The following is a 6,282-nucleotide window of genomic DNA, read 5'->3' as shown; positions in this document are numbered from 1 at the left end:
CCTGCGCCTAAAGACATTAAGTCGGCTATTCCTAGGATGGAAATAAATCCTACAAGCATTCCTAGACCGCCTGGTCCTTACGTAACCCATCCACCAAGTGACGCTCCTGTCCACTATGTGGAAGAACCGAATGAGGAAGAAGCTTACATATGCCCTTACGTCTTGCATGACGATGAGGGCAACGCTGTCCTCATGGATTATCACCCCGTACCGGTGATGGCGTTAGGAAGAGGATGAGGTAAAGGCCCAGGAGGCCAGACGCAGGATCCAATCATCTGTTGGACTTGTGGTCACCCAGGTCATGTCTCATCATGCTGCCCTGAAAAAGAGCAGCAAAACAGAGACAAGGCTCTCTGGTATTGTGTGTCACTACTGTGGCAAAACAGGTCATATAGTTGCAGCAAGGAAACTATGCATCGTCTTCACGACAGAATGAAGACAAAAATGAACGTTTGTTTGTTATGCAGCATATACTGAATGCTGTTATAGGAAAGGGAACACATGAAGATGTTTGGTATGTTGATTCAGGTGCATCCAATCATATGACCAGCCATGCAGATTCACACATTGGAAAAGTTCCCTTGTCCTTGCATGATGGTAAGACAAAGAGTCTTTCAAATGTATTACATGTGCCATCTATTACAAAGAACTTGGTGTCAGTCGGTCAAATGGTAGAGCAAGGGCTGCAAGTCAGATTTAATGCAAAGGACTGCTTTGTAGAAGACTTCAATGACAAGTGCAGGTTGGTAGCAAAGGGAAGTAGAGTTGGACGTATGTTTACTCTGGATGCTGGAATTCCTTCTATGAATGCTGCTATATATGCTAAAGGAAAAGGTGTTGTTGTAGATATTGAAATTTGGTACAAACGCATTGGACATGCAAATGTACAAAGGCTGAAATTAATGCAGTCCAAAGGGTTGGTTACAGGGTTGCCTACATTTAGAGTTGCAGAATTTCATAAGGTATGCGAAGCATGTCAGTTTGGTAAGCAGGCAAGAAAACCCTTTTCACATGATAGAGATGTAAGCATAAATATCCTTGATGTTGTGCATACAGACATTTGGGGGCCTACACAAAATGTATCTCTTGGAGGCAGTTCATACTTTGTCACATTCATTGATGATTGTTCTAGAAAGCTGTGGGTATATTTTATGAAGGAAAAGAGTGAAGCGTTTGAGTACTTTAGAACTTTCAAGGCTGCAGTTGAAAGAGAAACAGGCTTGAAAGTAAAGTGCTTGAGGTCAGATGGAGGGGGAGAGTATCTCTAAAATGAGTTCAGTGATTTTCTGAGGTCTCATGGGATAAAGAGACAGTTCACATGTAAGTATACCCCACAGCAAAATGGGGTTGCAGAAAGGAAAAGCATGCATATTGCAGAAGTTACACGTGCCTTAATGGCTGAAAAGAATATGCCTAAGCATTTCTAGTCTGAGGCTGTTCATACTGCTGTTTATATTATGAACAGAACTCCCACAACTGCAGTTCATGGTATGACTCCCGAAGAATGTTTTACAAGTAAGAAGCCTGATGTTGCACACTTGAAAGTGTTTAGTTGCATTGCGTATGTTCATGTGCCAGATGAGTTGTGGAAGAAACTGGATCCAAAGGCTGAAAAGTGTGTCTTTATTGGATACTCTTTAGAGCAGAAAGGGTATCGCTGTTATAACCCTGTCACATGTAAGTTCAGAGTGAGCAGGGATGTCATCTTTGATGAAATGAGCAGTTGGTATGCATCTAGTGGTGATGCATTGGATGATGATGATGATCATGACACTCATGTGCAGGCTGAAAAGCAAGAATCACGAACTCTTAGTGGACCAGAGACATCATCTGGTAGTCCTTGGTCTGGGTGACTAAGGAGTACCTCTATATCTTCGGGTGCATCTAGTAGCACTACAGGTAAAGACAAAGGAAAGAATAAAGTGTCAGAAGGCATTGATGTAGTTCTTGATGGAGACTCCAGTGGCTCAGAGAGCTTGGATGATGAGCTTGGCATTCCTTCAGTGAGGACTCCAGGTGTGTAGAGAGCACGCGTTAATGCAAAGACTCCATTGAGTGATCTAGTGGTACACAGGTCTAGCAGGGTGAGATACCCTGTTAAAAGATTTGGTTTTGAAGGTTATGCAGCTCACCATTATGCTTATATGGTGAAACTAGTTGAGGATGTTGAGCCCACATGTTTTGAGGAGGCTATTGGTCATACTCATTGGGATGCAGCAATGGATGAGGAGATGGCTGCATTAGAGGCCAATAAGACTTGGGATCTAGTATCATTGCCAAAGGGCAAGAAAGCTATTGGATGTAAGTGGATTTATAAGATTAAGCACAATGAAGATGGTTCTATTAGTAGGTACAAAGCTAGGCTGGTTGCAAAAGGCTATGCCCAGACATATGGCATAGATTATGATGAAACCTTCAGTCCAGTTGCTAGGATGGCAACTCTCAGATGTGTGATTGCTTTGGCAGTAGCCAAAGGTTGGAGGTTGCAGTAAATGGATGTGAAGAATGCCTTCTTGCATGGTGATTTGCAGGAAGACGTGTATATGGATAAGCCAGCAGGTTATGAAGATTTAGAGCATCCCACGTATGTGTGCAGGTTGAAGAAGGTGCTCTATGGGCTCAAGCAAGCACCTAGAGCATGGTCTGACAAGATCATAGAGTATCTTGTCAATATTGGCTTTTATGTTTCTGATGCTGATCACTCTATGTGAGAAAGGGAGATGCAGGTTTGGTCATCATAGTCATCTATGTGGATGACTTGATTATTACAGGTGATAGTGATAGTGGGATTGCTGAAGTCAAGGATTCTTTGAAGAAGAAGTTTGAGATGAAGGATTTAGGTGAGCTAAGATACTTCCTTGGCATTGAGGTGATCAGATGTGATGATGGTATATGGCTATCCCAAAGACAGTATGGCTTGGATATGTTGTCCAAGTATGGTATGACAGCATGCAAACCACTTTCAGTTCCGTTGGAGCAGAATGTAAAGTTGAGTGCTGATGTTGGGGATGAGATAGAAGACCCTACTATGTTCAGGAGGATAGTGGGGAATTTGATCTACATGACCATTACAAGGCCAGACTTGAGCTACACTGTTGGTCTTGTGAGTCAGTTTATGCAAGTGCCTAGAAAGCCAGACTTGGATGCAGTCAGATGCATATTGAGATATGTGAAGTCCACACTACATTATGGACTTTTCTATGAGGCAGGTACAGATATACAGGTGTTTGGATACATAGATGCAAATTGGGCTGGTAATATGTCTGATAGAAGATCTACCAGCGGACATGTTCTCTCTTGGTAGTGCAGCAGTTGCTTGGAGCAGCAAAAAGCAATCTACAATTGCTTTGTCGAGTACAGAGGCTGAGTATAGAGGTGTTGCTGTTGCAGCATGTGAGGTAGTATGGCTGCAAAAGTTATTGGATGATTTGGATGTGCAGGTGGAAGGTCCAGTTGTCATTTATTGTGACAACATGAGCAGTATACAGTTGGCTAGGAACCCTGTGTTCCATGCCAGGACAAAACATATTGAGGTATACTATCACTTTGTGAGAGAGAAGGTACTAGCAGGTGAGATTGACTTAGTGTATGTCAGCACACAGGATCAAATAGCTGACATCTTCACGAAGGCATTGGGTACAGAGAAGCTTCAAAAGTTTCGAAGCTTACTTGGAGTTGCAGAGATGCAATTGAGCTTGAGGGGGAGTGTTGAGATGACAAGCTCAACACATGCGGACATTGATGATGGACCGCCTGGTTAGATGGGTCCACACATCTACACTTAGCACGTCAGTGGTCATTAAGACTCTCACATGGCCACTGACTCATTACTTATTATATTCAGGTTGTTACACCTATTTACAGCGCTGGCATAGTTATAGCGCCAGTTGACTAGTGTAGTCGGTTATGCATTGTTTGACTTAGTAGGCCACTTTCCTTTTATGTTGTATCTTGTCTATACTTTGTGTATTATAAAGAGTGTGGAAGAAGAAGAAGAAATCAGCAAGAAAAACGTTTTTGGCCTCCATCTCTCTTCTTGTCTCTTGAGTGAGCTTCTCCTTGTGTATTTTGTGTGTGTTCGGTGCAGCATCTTGAGTAAGTCCCCCCACCACGCGATTCTTGATAGTAGGAACTGCTGCAGGCTATACTATTGGCTGTGCTGGAGCCCGAGGCTCCTCCTGAAAGATCACTCTGCGGATCTCGACCACCTTCTCAGGCTACTTATGCATTTTGTGTTCATGGAAAACTACATCATGGCTGCGTACTATTTTCCGCGCCTGCGGATCCCATAGGCGATAGCCCATCTCTCCTGAATCACCATAGCCAAGAAAGATGCATTTAATGCTTTTTGGATCCAACTTACTCCTCTTGTCCTTGGGCACATGGCAGAACACCTCACATCCAAAGACACAGAGATGCGCATAAGAGGGTGGCTTACCAGCCCAAACTTCCTCTGCAACCTGGAAATCCAAACCACTAGAATGCGATTGGTTTTTGACATGCACTGCCGTACTAACTGCCTCAGTCCAAAAGCTCTGTGGTAGGCCTACATGGCTAAGCATAGAGCACACACGCTCCTGAATAGTCCTATTCATGCGCTCAGCCAAACCATTCTGGGGTGGGGTGTAAGGGGTGGTCAACTGACGCTTAATACCCCTGTCATCACACAATTGCTCAAAAGCACGTGAGACATATTCTCCCCCATTGTCAGTCCTAAGGCATTTCAGCCTATACCCAGTCTGGTTCTCAACAAGAGCAAGCCAACGTTGAAAGACTGCCAAGACATCGGACTTCTGCTTTATGGCATGAGCCCACACTTTCCTAGAAAAATCGTCAATGAAGGTAACAAAGTACTTTGCGCCACCCATAGACATACAAGGCATGGGCCCACAAACATCGGAATGCACCAAAGCCAAGGGCTCACTCATGCGTGGCCTACCCGATTTCTTATGCGTAGACCTATTCTGCTTACCATAAAGACAATGATCACACGAGTCAAAACATGCATAGTCTAAAGGCGGAAGATACTGCAAACCAGAAAGCATTTTCATTCCCTTCAAAGACATATGCCCCAAACGGGCATGCCAAAGTGATACATGTGGGATAGAACCCACTGACAAAACATGATCAACTGTAGGACCATCCACTACAAGAGGATAGAGGCTGCCAGCCTTGGCACCTTTGGCCAGTACAAGTCTGCCTCTGGTAATCTTCCAGGCAGAGTCTCCAAAACCAATGTGAAACCCTGCATCATCTAGCTAACCTACAGACATAAGGCTGCGCGTAAGCACAGGTACATGACGTACATCCGTGAGCACAAAAGAATTGCCAGTGGAAAACTACAATTGTATGTCACCACTGCCCACAATAGCCAAAGACCTATCATCTCCAAGCCTTACTAACCGTGATACAGTGCGGTAGGAGTGAAACCACTCAAGATAAGGTGTCACATGAAAAGACGTGCCTGAATCCAAAAGCCAACACTGTGCATATATGCTAGGAGTCTCAATCAACTATGAGCTGTCAAATGAACTAGCTGCCAAGATAAACTCATCACCGTCAGATGGCTCCTCAGTCTGCGTAACATTGATCTCTTCGATCTTTACACTGGACTTCGCAGGTACAATACTGCGATCAGAAGACTTTTCCTGCACTTTATCCTTCCCCTTGTCCTTGCACTTCTCATTGCGCAACTCATGACACTATGGTCTAATATGGCCCTTTTTCCCACAATGATGGCAAGTGACATTAGCGTTGCGCCCACACGACTTACTACGCGACTTTCCACAAGATTTGGACCGACCCTTGTGAGAGTCACGGCCACGGCCATTCCCACGGTCATTCCTGTCATTCCTGCCTCTAACTGTCAAAGCATGAGAAACACGAGAGGCATCCAAGTTCTTCCTGTTGATCTCTTCCTGTAGAAGAGCACTCTCTACATCAGACAATTTCAGCTCAGTAGACCACACAAGGCAGTACGAAAGACATCCCACACTCTCCAAGAGTCCCAAGCAAAAAGAGTGGGGTCACCTCATCGGGAAATGTGATACCCTGCGATGTCAGATTCTTCAAGATCACATGGAACTGGCTCAAATGAGCAGACATCGTCGCATTCTCCTTCATGCGCAGATCCATGAGCTGCTTGAGCCAATACATCTGACTAGCCGGGCTCTTCTTATCATAAAGATTCTTGATCTTTTCCCATAATTGCCATGCGGTCTGTGTCTCATCCACTACATTGTAATGAACATGCTCATTCAGAGAGAGTATGATTGTGGACTT

Source organism: Lygodium microphyllum, chromosome 2 (assembly GCF_053477565.2).
Source record: "Lygodium microphyllum isolate KBCC chromosome 2, Lygodium_microphyllum_v1.1.10, whole genome shotgun sequence".
Taxonomy (NCBI): domain Eukaryota; kingdom Viridiplantae; phylum Streptophyta; class Polypodiopsida; order Schizaeales; family Lygodiaceae; genus Lygodium; species Lygodium microphyllum.
The sequence above is the reverse complement of the archived record's forward strand: the minus strand, read 5'-3'. Positions refer to the sequence as shown.